Source organism: Otolemur garnettii, unplaced genomic scaffold (genome assembly GCF_000181295.1).
Source record: "Otolemur garnettii isolate 467f Iridium unplaced genomic scaffold, OtoGar3 scaffold00176, whole genome shotgun sequence".
Classification (NCBI taxonomy): Eukaryota; Metazoa; Chordata; class Mammalia; order Primates; family Galagidae; genus Otolemur; species Otolemur garnettii.
The window spans coordinates 1,710,543-1,726,087 of NW_003852571.1; the positions used below are offsets into that span (position 1 = coordinate 1,710,543).

The 15,545-nt window shown below is 45.7% G+C and overlaps 1 non-coding gene across 1 annotated transcript; it reads right to left on the minus strand.

Moving 5' to 3' along the window:
• Positions 1 to 5,810: 5,810 nt before the first annotated feature.
• LOC111728655 lies at positions 5,811 to 5,917 on the minus strand. Its single transcript, XR_002775887.1, has one exon. It is a non-coding gene; the product is annotated as a U6 spliceosomal RNA (small nuclear RNA).
• Between the last annotated feature and the right edge of the window lie 9,628 nt (positions 5,918 to 15,545).

Here is a 15,545-nt window from a genome sequence, read left to right on the forward strand (position 1 = left end):
GGGGCTGTGGGTGGGTGCTGTGTCGGCTGGTGGGTGCTGTGTCAGCCGGGGGCTGTGGGTGGGTGCTGTATCAGCCGGGGGCTGTGGGTGGGTGCTGTGTCGGCCGGTGGGTGCTATGTCAGCCACATGAGGAATGACATTCTTCTCCTTGCATGTTTCCATTAGAGCCCTTGGTAACCAGATACACTTTCAATAAGCAGCAACATTTTGAAAGAAATATTTTTTTCTGTTTTTTTGAGCTGTAGGCAGAGTATATCTAGTATAATTCTTAAGCGTTCTAGCATTTTTGAAATAGTAAGTGAGCACTGGCGCCAACTTAAAGTCACTGCCTGCATTTGCTCCAGGTAAGAGTCAGCCCAGGCACTGCCTTCTCTCAATAGGAAAGTCCCAGACGGCATCTTCTTCAAAGAAGGCTGTTTAGTCTATGTGAAAATCTGTTGTTTAGCATTGCCACCTTCACTAATTACCTCAGCCAGACCTCTGGATAACTTGCTGCAGCTTCTACATCAGCACTGACAACTCCACCTTCGCCTTTTATGTCATGAAGATAGCTTCCTTCCTCCAACCTCAGCTGGCATCCAGCTTCCTCCTGCAGCCTCCTCACTCTCCCAGCCTTCACAGGATTGAAGAGTCAGGGCCTTGCTCTAGATTGGACTCTGAATTGGGAAATGTTATGGCTTGTTTGATCTTTTATCCAACGCTCTTTAGTAATGCTGTTTTGTTTCTAATTATTCGTGTGTTCACTATTTTCGTGAAGTCTCTATCCCTTTTTTTTTTTTTTTGCAGTTTTTGGCCAGGGATGGGTTTGAACCTGCCACCTCCAGCATATGGTGCCAGCATCCTATTCTTTTGAGCCACCGGCGCCACCCTCTCTATCCTTTTAATTACCTTCAAGAACTTTTCCTGGGCGGCGCCTATGGCTTAATGAGTAGGAAGCTGGCCCCATATACCATGGGTGGCAGGTTCAAACCTAGCCCCAGGCAAACTGCAACAAAAAATAGCCAGGTGTTGCAGCAGGCACCTATAGTCACAGCTACTTAGAGGCTGAGGCAAGAGAATTGCCTGTGCCCAAGAGCTGGAGGTTGCTATGAGCTGTGATGCCACGGCACTCTACCGAGGGCCACAAATGAGACTCTGTCTCTTAAAAAAAGAACTTTTCCTTTGCATTCACAATCTGAGTGAAACCCCTAGGATGATAGGTGAAGACTGCTGCTCCACATGGCACGGTGTGTGGCGCCCTGGACAGTCACAACAGCAACATCAAAGATGCTCACAGAGCTCCACAGCACATATTACACATCTGAAATATTTCGAGAACTACCAAAATATGACACATAGACACAAAGAGAGTGTGAGCTATTGGGAAAACGGGATCTACAGCCCTGCTCACTGGAGGGTTGCCACAAACCTTCAACGTGTGAGACTCACAGTGCCTGAGAAGCACGTGAAGCAAAGCAAGATGGAGGAGGAGCCGGGAGGCATCACTGTGAGTGCACAGGGCTTCCCTCCCAGCAGGCCCCTCCGTGACTGCCCTGCACTGCTGTCACGCACACACACATACACCCTGGGGAAACATGTGTGCTACTTTACAGACAAGGGTCATCAAAAGAGGAAAGTGACTAAGAAAAATGGACATGCAGTAAAGAAACATAAAGTAGCAATCCTGGAAGTGAACTTGGAGTCTGCCATCAATGGACAGGGCCTGCCGGAGACAGCCTCCTCCTGTGTGGCCTGCAAAGGGGCAAGGGGCTAGGGGAGAGGGGTGGTGTGGCCAGAAGAAGGGAAGTGGGAGAAGACCCCACATTAGAGAGGCTCTGAGCTGGTTCACAGCACTGAAGCACAGGACAGGATGTCAGAGGCTGACCCAGATGCAAGGGGGCAGGGCCATGCTCAGGGTGCAGGTGAACTGCCCCCACTGTGGGCTGCGGGGAGGGGTGGCCAGCAGCACTCTGCACCCTGTAAACATCACACCCAATCCTCAGTGTCTCTAAACTCTCAAATCACAGTATCCTAAACAAATATTAGCTCTGCTGCTATTCACCATTCCCTATCCACTGAAAATCTCCTTTTCACTGTTGGGAAAATCTAACTTAGGCTCAGCCTCTGAGTAACAAGCTCCTGCTGCCTAGAAATTAAGAGACATTTTTATGTTTCTTCATTCAGAAGAAATCCCCATTTCTTGGAGTCCCCTGATGAAAGGATCAAGTAACTTATCCAAATCACACAACAGAGCTGGGACCTGAAGCTCTGCCAACTCCAAGCCCCCTCCCTTGAGCCCATACAGCTATCCTCAGTGAGAGTGATGGTGCCTTTTCCTAAAGAGACATCCCCACATCCGAATCATAAACCCCAATGGCTTTGAGGTTGGGGATGGGGCATCTCCGTGGAAACGCTTGCCTGGGACCACTAAGGGCAGCAATCCGAAGCCCATGGATCCCTTCACAGACGAGAAAATGTGTTTTCTACAAATACATGCAGAATGAAGGCTCTATATTACTTACTTCACTTGTGCAACTGTTCACTTAAAGACAGTGGATATTCTTAAAAGCTATGGTCTCCATCTGGTAAATACTGCTGTGAATGGCACACATGTGGCCCTTAATTTATACCTTAAAAGCACACAAGGCTCCTAGACTCTGTAGGCACCATTAGTGACACTTTACATCCATGAAAAAGGGGACATGTCTTGTTTGAATATGGATCTGGTGCTCAAGCCTATATTTCTGAGAGGTGAGTGTCACTGATGGGTAAAGGAAAGGACAACCTGGTTCAAGTATCGGCTCTACCACTTGTCACCTGTGTGATTCTAGGAGCATCATGCGACCTCTCTGAGCCTCATTTCCTCAGCTATAGGATGGAGCTAGTAGTTACACCTAATTTATGGGGTTATGGTGAGGACTAAATGAGCTCATTTATGTGAAGCACCTAGGAGAAGGCTTGGCACTCCTCAGGCAGCTGTGAAGTGTTAGCCGTCACTGCTAACACTGCTACTGAAAAACAGAATTCTATAAATATAACACAGCCACATTATAGAAAGTGGAGATCAGATCTGATTACCCTTGTCATAACTATTCTCATGATTATTTCTTCTGAGTCAATTTTTAAATAAATTGTTAGTTGAAAAAAGTCAGCCACAGTTTTTCCTTTCTCATCCTTTGCCTGATGCAGAGCCCAGGAAGGCTCCCAGAATGAAACAAACCCACCCGGAGAAGAACTCAGCCAGACGCACAAGTTGGGGCCACCCAGCTCTCCCACCACCCTGCACCCCACAGGGGCTTCCTCCATGCTACACTCAGCCGTGTTCCTCTTCCACAGCAAGAAGCCTCTCCTGGTCCTTTGCTCCCATTCCCCTTCAGATCTGCTTCCTTTATCTGATATTTGAAGTACAAAAACACAGATGATTTTTTAAAATGTCTCAATTTCTACTTAGAGTCTTAGTTAGGAGAAGAGACCAGCACCCACATCACCAATGTCTTTCAATACCTGGTGGTAGGGAGCACGGCACCTGGTGGCATGGCAGCAGGCAGCCACGGTCTGTGAAAGGGTTTTGTTTTGTTTTTTTTAAGAGATAGATTCTCACTTTGTCACCCTTGGTAGAGTGCTGTGGCATCACAGCTCACAGCAATCTCCAACTCTTGGGCTTAAGTGATTCTCTTGCCTCAGCCTCCAGAGTAGCTAAGACTATAGGCACCCGCCACAATGCCCAGCTATTTTTTTGTTACAGTTTGACCGGGGCTGGGTTTGAACCTGCCACTCTCGGTATATGGGGCCAGTGCCCTCCTCACTGAGCCATAGGCGCTGCCTGTGAAAGGGTTTTCTAAAGCCACACAGAACAGAGCTACTGCAGAAGCCCAAGTGCTGTATTTTTCTATGACACCACTGATAAATTAAATGCCCTTAGCATCAATCTACATTATTCAGGAATACAGCCTGTAAAAACTTTATCACACATGTAATCCCAGCACTCTGTGGGGCTGAGGTAGGTGGATTTGTTGAGCTCAGGAGTTCAAGACCAGCCTGAGCCACAATGAGACCCCCTCTGTAAAAATTGCCAGGCATAGTGGTGGGCGCCCTTAGTCCCAGCTACTCTAGAGCTACTCAGTTGAGCCCAAGACTTTGGGGTTGCTGTGAGGTCTGATGCCACAGCACTCTACCGAGGGTAATAAAGTGAGACTCTGTCTCAAAAAAACAACAACAAAAATCCTTTATCACTTAATAGAGTTGACAGTGGCCACAGTGAGATTCTGTCTCAAAAAAAAAACAAACTTTATCACATATCATCATTTGATAGAGTTGATAGTGGCCACAGAAAAGCCACAGGAGATGGAATTAACATGGGTGCTTGTTAATACAAATAGGTAAATGTGACTACTTCCTGCTGCTTGCTCCCCCCCCCGCCCCCCCGTTTTTGAGCATTTCCTCCTTAAATTCTTTCTATCATAGCAGGTATTTGCTGCATTTTCCCTGGCCTGCAACAACTGGGACCACAGCCTGTGGATGTGAGCAAGGCTGCTTCCCGAGTGGCCACACAGAGCCGAGAGGCTCCCCACCAGCTGAGCTCTCTCAGGCTAGGTGGGGAAAAGTTGAAAACCCACCCAGGAGCACCGAGAAGACCTGTTTGATAGGCGACCACTTCACATGTGTGGCCCAAACAGCTTCCCCAGCAGGCAGTCCTGCCTGGTCTCCACCTGTGCACACGGGGCAGCTGCCCCATCCAAAGGTGAGGCGTGGTGGGCTCAGCTCATTCCTTCTGCCATTGGCCGTGAGCTACTTTATCTTTTCTATTTACTTTTTCTTCTGTAAAGGGTCAACAAATGGTTAAGAATTCACTGGATAGGGCTGGGCATGGTGGCTCACACCTAAAATCGCAGCTTTTTGGGAGGCCGAAGCAGGAGGATTGCTGGAGCCCAGGAGCTAAAGATTATAGTGAGATGGGCGGTGCCTATGGCTCAAAGGAGTGGGGCGCCGACCCCATATGCCGGAAGTGGCAGGTTCAAACCCAGCCAAAACCTGCCAAAAAAAAAAAAATGATTACAGTGAGTTGTGTGCACTCCAGTCTGGACAACAGAGGGAGACCCTGCCTCTAAGATAAATGAAAAAAAGGAAGAAAGAAAAAAGGAATATATTGGATGGTCATATTATATACCTATAATCCCTATATACCTCAATACTTGATAGATTTTTAAAAAGTTTTTTTTTTATTAAATCATAGCTGTGTACATTAATGCAATCATGGGGTACAATGTGCTGGTTTTATATACCATTTGAAATAATTTCATCAAACTGGTTAGCATAGCCTAGTGAAGGTGCATTTCTTAGTATTGTGTTCAGACATTTATACTTTACACTTAGTAAATTTAACATGTACCCTTGTAAAATGCACCGTAAGTGTGGTACCACCGATTACACTCCCTCCCCGCCCCCTCCCTTTCCTCTTTCCCCTTCTTCTTTGGCTATAGTTGGGTTACAGCTTTCATATGAAAGCTATAAATTGGTTTCATAGTAGGGCTGAGTACATTGGATACTTTGTCTTCCATTCTTGAGCTACTTTGCTAAGAAGAATATGTTCCAGCTCCATCCACATAAACATAAAAGAGGTAAAGTCTCCATCTTTTTTTAAAGCTGCATAATATTCCATGGTGTACATATACCACAACTTATTAATCCATTCGTGGGTTGATGGGCACTTGGGCTTCTTCCATGACTTAGCAATTATGAATTGGGCTGCAATAAACATTGTGGTGCAAATATCTTTGTTATAATGTGATTTTTGGTCTTCTGGATATATACCTAGTAGAGGAATTGAAGGAAAAAATATGGAATGCTTCACGAATTTGCATGTCATCCTTACGCAGGGGCTACGTTAACCTTCTCTGTATCATTCCAATTTTAGTACATGTGCTGCCAAAGTGAGCACAGATTTAAAAATTTTTAATGAGTCTGTGGTTAGAATAAACTTCATACACAAAAATTTGGCAACATCCATAGGAATAACTAGTAGTCAATCATGGGTGTAGATGAGAATTAGTAAAACTTAAATCTAAATAAGAATATTTGCAATATTACCCAAAGATCTCGCTTTCTTTTGTTTTATACATACAGTGTTTCACTCTGTCACCCAAGCTGAGTACAGTGGCATGATCATAGCTCACTGTAGCCTCAAACTCCTGGGTTCAGCAATCCTCCTGCCTCAGCCTCCTAAAACAGCTGGGACAACGTTACGTGCCACCCCACTCAGCTAATTTTTAAATTTTTTATAGAGGGGGGGAGTCTCACTATGTTGCCCAGGCTGCTCAAACAATCCTCCTACCTCAGCCTCCCAAAGTGCTGGGACTATAGGCACGAGCCACCACGCCTACGCTAGATTTCACTTTCTAACCTAGATTTGTCTATAGTGCCTGTTCAAAACTTCTATACTGTGTACCATACTAATCTGAAGAGGTTTGAGGCCAGTGGAATAAAGAGATTTTAAGTGTTATGTTTGCTTAGGTTAGATGTATCAAAACACATGTTTTGCACAATTTCAAATGTTTCAAAACATTATTTTAGTTGCTAAAAATCTTGAAATAAAACCTCTTCTATTGCAGAAAACCTCTTGTATTTATCATGAATTAAACCAAACCAAACAAAAAACTGTTTCTGTCACTAGTCCCTGGTTTTCAGAGACGGCATGTGCATGCCCAGAAGTGCGGGCCTGCACGCATAGGCGGCTGTACGCACAGGGGCACTGGGCTCCTCCTCTACAGCCAGACCTCACAGGCTTCTGTGCTTCAGTATCCCACCCACCTGCCTGGCAAATTTCTCACAACATGCCCTTCAAGATTTAAAAAAAAAAAAAAAGCAACACACTTTGTAAACAATGATAACCTACCGAGGCTGGAAAGAGAGAGACAGGAACTGAGGAAGAAACCGAGACAGAGAGACAGGCTCAAGGAAGCCGCTTCCCCAGGGCCTGGGCCTGTCAGGCAGGTATAGGGCTTGGAGGCTGCAGACTTGCTTAGCATTGCAATCGGCTGTCTGCCCAGGAGGATGAGGTAATGTCTAGGTTTAATGCCAAAATCTCCCCAACTGGCAAGACACATCGGATAAATATTTCTACTGCAAAAGACCACATTCATCTCATACTGTTGCCAGTTTTATTACTGTTATTATGTTCATTAATATTAATACTCAGCCATCATACCTGTTTAAGACTGAAGATGGGAAAAGCAGTGTTTCTGCTGAAGTCACATCAGCAGGTGCAGGAGGAAAGAGGTACACCCTGCTGTGTCCCCATCCCATCTCCCCTAACAATGGGGCCACAACACCAGCCCCCTGCAACCTCCTCTGCTAGCTGTGAATCTGGCAGTGCTCAGTGAGAAGGGGGTCTTTGGAGGCCCCCTTTGAGCTACCTTAACAGTGATAATATTTAGAAACTCAGTAGAACAGACGGTCACATTGCCAAAGACTTCTTCTCCCATCCAAAAGACAATTCTAAATTTGCTATGCCATTTATTTTTGATGATCTGTTTTATGGCCTCACTAATCACACACACTGTAGTGCTGACACCCACCAGACGCCCCCCTTTGTTCCCTTGATGGCCCTGTTTCTGTGGTTACTGTCAACAAGCCACACTCATGTTGCAACAGCTCATCTTACAGAAGCATCTACGCTACGCTCAGGGCTTCTTTCCTTTCATTAGATTTTCCCTGTTGTTTCTAGATGAGGCCTCTGACATCAGCTTCTATTCAGTTAAAAAGAATGTTTTTCTGGGAGTCAGAAACTGAATGTAGAACTTCACACGGGTTTCACAAAGGACTACCAACAAGGGATAGTCACAAATTGTCACAGATTTGATTTCCTCCTTCTGAGGAGTTGGGAAGAAGGCTGCCCTCCCACAGGAATGCCTGCAGAAAGAGGCACAAAGCACGGTGCCACGGTGGCGTCTGCCCGAAGGCACTGCACATGTGGCAGGTGTGGGCAGTGGGGAAGAGCACTGAGGCCCCAACATCAGGGAAAGGGGATGCTCAGAGGACAGAATCAGGAGCCAAGTCTACCACCACTTTGATGAGTGTGGGGAAGTCACGAGGCAGACACTACCCCTACAGCTGCTGAGGGCTGGACCAGCAGCTAGCGGCTTAGAGTGTCTACACGAGAGATGCCACCAGCTTACCTCACTTATTTTTATTTTATTTTATTTATTTTTGTATTTTTGAGACACAGTCTCACTCTGTAGTCTATGCCAGAGTGCCATGGTGTCATAGCTCAAAGCAACCTCAAACTCTTGGGCTCAAGCGATCCTCCTACCTCAGCCTCCCAGAATGTTAGGATTACAGGTGTTAGCCACTGTGCCTGGCCCTCACTATTTTTTTAACAGGTTAAACAGTCCTCCCTAAACGAAGAGTTTCAAGTTATTCCCAACATTGCCAAATACCATATCTTGGACAACATGTCTACACCAAATATGTGCTTCTATTTTTTTTTTTTTTTTAAGAGGCAGAGTCTCACTTTGTTGTCCTGGGTAGAGTGTTGTGGCATCACAGCTCACTGCAACCTCCGGCTCTGGACTTAGGCAATTCTCTTGCCTCAGCCTCCAAGTAGCTGGGACTACAGGCACCCGCCATAATGCCCAGCTATTTTTTTTTGGCCAGGGCTGGGTTTGAACCCACCACCTCCAGCATACAGGGCCAGCGCCCTACTCCTTTGAGCCATAGGCACCACCTGCCCAGCTATTTTTTGTTGCAGTTTGGCCAAGGCCAGGTTTGAATCCTCAGTATATGGGGCTGGCGCCCTACTCACTGAGCCACAGGCACCACCCCAAATATGTGCTTCTAAAGAGAAGTTCAAACTCAGGAAGGGGACGTTTTGGAGATGAGGAGGAAAGGAAATGAGGCAGTGGTAGTGGCAGCTGTGAGCAGGGCAGGCACATGGCCACTTGTCCCAAGAATAGAGTTGAAGGAAAGTTGACCTCCAGAGAAAAAGAAGAGTTCCCCAGTGGGGCAGGCATGTGGCCAGAGGATGTCTTCCACATCACTGTCCCCTGGGCCCTGTCCCCTTGTGCTAGTACACTCACGCAATGCCCATCGCCACCAGCTGATAGAATATTTCTTCTTACTATAGCTTTGGTTTTCAGAAGTCATTCTTTTTCCTTCTCAAAAGGGAAGACTTTCATCATTTATAAGAAAATTAAGGTTCCCCCCAAATGCATTTGGATTTGGTATCATGACGTGAATGCCACTTACATCTTCTTACACAGCTTAGTAAACTATTTTTTAATGGTAATAATTAAGAAACATTAAAAATGAATGTACAATAGTCATCCTTTTAAAAATTACCATAAGAACCCTTCTTCAGGTTGTAATAAAAGCAGCTAAATAATCTGCCTGATCACTGGGCCGTCTGGACTGCATTCAGACCAGACGGTGCTCACTGTGAGGCAGGCAAGAGACTGGGTGGAAGTTACTAATTAATTGAACATTATTGCTTTAAAAACGCATTAATTCATCTCATTTACTGCATTTCCTGAATATATACATATTTCTTATGTTCTGGTAAACTAATAAAAGCAAAATTTTTAAAGATTATTAATGGGAAGGCTGTAATCCTGATGCCACTTGGCTCTCTACCTCCCAGAGCACTGAGACCCGGGCACAGGACTGGCTACCAGGAGACATGCTGGGACAGATGTGTGAGCACATTTTACACTATGTGGCTGTGATTTTGGTTTACGTTAATGCAGTGTTATTGTGATGATAACTGCCATAAACTTGGAATCACAGCCCTTCGTGCCTGTCTCCCAAACCCTGTATTCACCTCGAGTGTAGGGAGACTTGACTAACACAGAGACTGAGAATCAAATTTCCTCCAATGTGCTTCTCCTTGAAAACACTGGATGATGTGACCCAGTTCAGTGCTGATTCTGAGCCTCCCTCACTCTACATACTTTAAATTTAACTGGACACTTTAAAGGTTGAATTCTGATCTCCTCTGGTCTTCATCTCCACAGGGGACACGGCTCAGCTTCCACAGGGAAGATTTAAGTCAGATGAAAAGATGGCATTACAGTCTTCAAGAGAAGATTTGTTCAGCATTAGACTGTGCCACGGACTGTGGAAACTTCATCGCCCAAAAAATCTTTTAATGGAACCAAACGGGAGGTAGGGGCTGCCTAGTTCACCCCGACTTCAAGCAAGACACCATGGACATCTTTTTGGCAGTGAGGCTGGCTCAGGCTGAAGGTGGATGTCTTGTTCTTCCAGAGGAACACATTCCACACTCTTTCTCAACAGTCTCCTCTACTTTCTGACAGTCTGCACGAGTCGCGGTGCATTTCCTTACCACTGACCTATAAATCTCCAGGTGCTCATTTCCTCTGTGAGCACCTCAGTACTGAGGGGGACAACTGGCGCGTGGCCTCTGCATGTCACACTTCCTGTCCTCCAAACACAGCCCGGCCTCCCCTGGGCAGAGCAGGGAGGCCATGGGGAGGAAGGGGGCAGACAGAGTCTGGGCTTGATAGGGAATTGAAAAGGTCCATGGGCAGGGGCACATTATCTGTAAAGTTAACAGGAAACTATCCCACAGGAGGCTGGCGGAGGAAGTGAAGGTGACCCAACTGAGCTGGAAGACGAGGGACATCTGTGAGCCGGCAGAAGTTTATGAATCAGCAGTGCTATGGTGTCGCCATTGTGGCCCAGGCAGGGCCTGTGACCCCTCTCAGTACAAAACTAATAACTGCCTAAAGACCGGGGTACACCCTGTATTTCCTCTAAAACATAAATAAATGGAGTCACCACAAGTGACAGCACCGAAGCTGCTTCTTAGGCTGATGAATGGCAAGCATCCGCTGACTGAAGGCAGAGAAACAGATGTGACACGTTTATAATCTCATTCCTCAGGAGAAGTTTAATCTCTGAGACTTGTCAAGTAAAGAACAAGAGATTCAGGTTCAATCCCTTTTTCAATTCTAGGACCCCCCACCCTGCCCCGGCCCAGGATGGTCATCTCTTTGACACTGGAATTAAAACTGTTTCCCAATGTGTGAAACAAGGCCATGAGATAACACGATTTCGGATTTAACTTTTATAATGAAACTGCATATTTATGGACATAGACTAGAATTATAATAGTCCTTCCTCAGAAGCCCACCACATGAGCCCTGCTGAGTCCCATACACTTATATTCAGAGGCACATTCTCTCAGACATCGATATACTCACTGTGAAAACACACAGAAGTGGGGATCTCTCCTCAGTGCCGAATCAGACCTTAGGAGCCATTCTAACTGCCAAGACAGGGTCAGAAGGTTGGACAGGGTTGAACTGCACCTTGAACCTGAGTATGAGCCCATTAGGCTCCCTTCGCTGTTGTAACAGAAGGAAAGAGTGGCCTTGAGGAACATGTGTAGTAGAGAGAAGACCCAAATTACAAGTTACTATCTTTAAGACTTGCATAACAATCACTTAGTAATCCATGGATAAAAGCCTCATCCTTGGAAAACAACAGGACCCCCAAACTTCCTATCGGTCACACATTTTCTTCAAGTTCCCACTGTAAACATCATTCAATCAATGCACATTTTCTATGTACTAGGCAAAGGTCAAAATGCATTGTAAGAGAAGATACATTTACTTATTTTCTGGGAAAGGTTCAGCAGGCAGTGCATTGTGAACTCATCAGGAGAAAGCGTGTAGACTTCAGTTCCTAAGCCTTGGCCTGAAACTGTGCAGAAATGAATCCCAAGAGTCTGGTTTTTGTTAGTTAGTTTTTTTAACTGAAGCCCCTTGAAGCAGAAGTTAGATATACCCCTTCCAGAGCACATGTGCTTTAGTTGTCAGATGAGTCAAAAGGCAATATAGTTGGTAAACAGTCAATGTCAATATTTACTCTGTGCCTCCCTTTCCTTTTTTTTTTTTGCAGTTTTTGGCAGGGGCTGGGTTTAACCCGCCACCTCCAGCATATGGGGCCGGTGCCCTACTCATTTGAGCCATAGGCGCTGCCCTCCTTTTCCATTTTTTTCACAATTATACTCATTTCTTAATAGTTTTAAAACGTACCATTGCGTCATGCATATTAGATGAGGTCCTCCCAATACCCTCCCTTCTCCTCTCTCTCCTCCCTCTCCTCTTCTGTTCTACTTTCTGGACTATGGTTATGTTTTGCCATTCATATGAATGTGTAGATGATTATATATTGATTTCACAGTAGTATTGAGTACATTGCATACTTTTTTTCCCATTCTTGAGATACTTTACCAAGAAGAGTATGTTCCAGCTCGATCCAGGTAAACATAAAAGATGTGAAGTCTCCATCTTTTTATGGCTGCATAGGCCATATGGCTCCATCGTGTACATATACCACAATTTGTTAATCCATTCATGGGTCAATTGGCACTTGGGCTGTTTCCATGTCTTGGCAACTAAAAATTGGACTGCAACAAACATTCTGATGCAAATGTCTTTGTTGTAAAATAATTTTTGATCATCTGGGTATATACCTAGTAGAGGAATTGCAGGATAAAATGGTAGGTCTACTTTTAGTTTCTTGAATGTTCTCCAAACTTCTTAGCTTGCATTCCCTTTTCCATTTCTGAACCACAATGTCCCTCTCAGCATGAGTGATCCCAGTGCCCTGCTCCCTCTCTCCCAAATGACCCCAGCTCTTCTTGTGACCAGGTCTTGTATGCAGTCAGCTGCCCTCCAAACATAGGAAGGATGAGGTGCCCTTGGATAACCAGGAAGGTCTTGGCACTGTCTCGGCAGGGTCTGGGCCGCACACCTCCAGCCCAGGCACTGCAGGCCAACACGATGAGGCAAGGCACGCTCCTGTTCCTGGGAATCATGGAGGCTGGAGCCAAGGAAGGCATGGCTGGCCTTTCACCCACCCCCATCTGCTATTTCTTGTTCCCCCCTTTTTTTGTTTGAGACAAAGCCTCACTCTGTGCCCTGGATAGAATATCATGACATCATAGCTCACAGCAACCTCAAACTTTCTGCCTCAGCCTCCTGAGTAGCTGGGACTACAGGTGCCCACCACATCACCTGGCTAGTTTTTCTATTTTTAGTAGAGACAGGGTCTTACTCTTGCTCAGGTTGTTCTAAAACTCCTGAACAGCTCAAGTAATCCACCCGCCTCAGCTTCCCACAGGATTAGAGGCCAGGATTAGAGGCATGAGCCACCACATCCCATCCCATGTCCCCTTCTTTCTAAAATAGCCAGGCCCATGGTGGATGCAGCGAAGAACCAGTTTCAACTCCTACCCAGGATGAGAGTTCCTAGCGCAGACAGGGAAGATCATTTCACGTATGCTCCCACTGTTTTTTGCTTAAAGAAGAAAGGCTCTTACGTTTCAGGCAGGGTATTCTGCACCTTAATGAAAAGATACTATTCAAATATTGGGAAATACTTCCAAAGCATTTAAAGCAATTTCCAACTGAGAATACCTTTCCTCTCAGAACTTTGGGGCATGGGCAGGGGATGCACAGTGCAAAAGAGGAAAAAAACTTATTTGCTTTTATGTGAAATATTTATAGTGATGAATGCTTCCAAGATCTACTTTCTTAAAGGTTAATTTTTCTATTAATATTTTCTACTCCTGAAAGTAACTCACTCCATGGTCTAACAAAAGTACAAAAAGAAAGGTCATGAACATGGTTTACGTACAACTACAGTTTCATGCCAAAAAATAAATAAATAAATAATTAAAAGAGCTCATGCAATTTTTGAAAAGGAAAACCAAGAGTGTCAGGACTGGCCTTCACATAAAGGGTATGCACATTCTGGTGCCAGTGGACTTGTAGAGAGTGGTTTTTAAATGGTCTGAGAATGGGTTTTATTAAAAAGTTCCCAAAACAACAGATGCAAAGAGAACAGAACACTTTCACACTGCTGGTGAGACCGCAAATTGGTACAACCTCTATGGGAAACAGTGTGGAGATTCCTCAAAGAACTGAAAGTAGGTCTACCAATGGGATCAAGCAATCCCACTACAGGGCATTACCCAAAAGAAGTCATTCTATCAAAAAGACACCTGAGCAGCACCTGTGGCTCAGTGGGTAGGGCACTGGCCCCATATACTAAGGGTAGTGGGTTCAAACCCAACCTGGCCAAACTGCAACAAAAAAATAGCCAGGTGTTGTGGCAGACACCTGTAGTCCTAGCTACTCAGGAGCCTGAGGCAGGAGAATCGCCTAAGCCCAGGAGTTGGAGGTTGTTGTGAGCTGTGTGACGCCACGGTACTCTACCGAGGGCAATAAAGTAAGACTCTGTCTCTACAAAAAAAAAAAAAAAAAAAAGACACCTTCACTCAATTGTTTATTGCAGCACAATTCACAATTGCAAGATGTATAATCAAACCAAGTAACCATCAATTCATGAATGGGTTAAAAAATGTGGTGTATGTTTACTGGAGTCCTACTTAGCCATGAAGAAGGATGACTTTTACAAATGGGTGGAAATGGAGAGCATTATCCTAAATGAAGTACCTTAAGAATGGAAAAACAAGTACCACATGTCTCTACTATTAAACTGGAACTAACCAGTGAGCACACATGCACAGAGGGAGTAAAACTCAGTGGAAATCCAGCAAAGGGAGGAAGGAGGAGGGGAGAGGTGAGGCCCACCTAACAGGTACAATGCTCACTATCTGGGTGACAGGCACACTCACAACCCTGACTCAAGCATTACAAAAGCAATTCATGTAACCAAAAACACTTGTACCCCTGTAATATTTTGACATTTAAATAAATGGCCTGAGACAATGACACTTTTTGGCTGTAGGCAACATGGCAAAGTGTTAAGAAGGGACCACACTTTACCAAGCTCCTGTTTGGAAGGAAACAGTAGGAGCAGGGGAGCCAGGGCAACTGGATGGCCAGGGTATTTCAGGAGTGGCTGGAGGACATTCTCTCTTCTGCAGTAGCAAGACCCGGCAGTGCAGTCTCAGGGTTCAGGGTGTGCCTCCAGCCCAAGCATGGACTAGGCGGCTCCACGCAGGGGTCTCCCAGGAGAGTCACCCATACTCGGGGGCTCCCTGGAAAAGACCTAAGGGCCAGGGACACCTTCTCAAAGGCCACCCTCATCTGTAGAGACCCCACTCTTGAGTAGGGTCAGATAATGCCCGGTGGTCCTCCTGTGTCCCTGTCAGTGATGTGACCTGTCCTTTGGACCAAAAGAGAAGGCATCTGCAGTTTCTCCCGACCAGATAATGATAGGGACAAATGCACAGCCTCAGACCACTACTAGGATGTAAGAGGAAAGGCTGTCCTGACACAGCATGAAGCACACATTCTGAGGGGACTGCTCCTTTACCACCGGCAACACAGAAACAAACTTCATCCTGGGCAGCAAGGGCAGCTGGAAACTAGAGGAAAACTTCTGAAAAATGAAAAATTATGTCACGACATGAAGGAGAAATCTGGATTCATTTTTCTGAATGCCTGAGTGGGGAAGTCCTGACAGCTCCCGCATACACACCTCTGCTCTCAGCCCTGCACAGCCTCTGCACACACCCCTGCACTCTCAGCCCTGCACACACACCCCTGCACTCTCAGCCCCGCACACACACC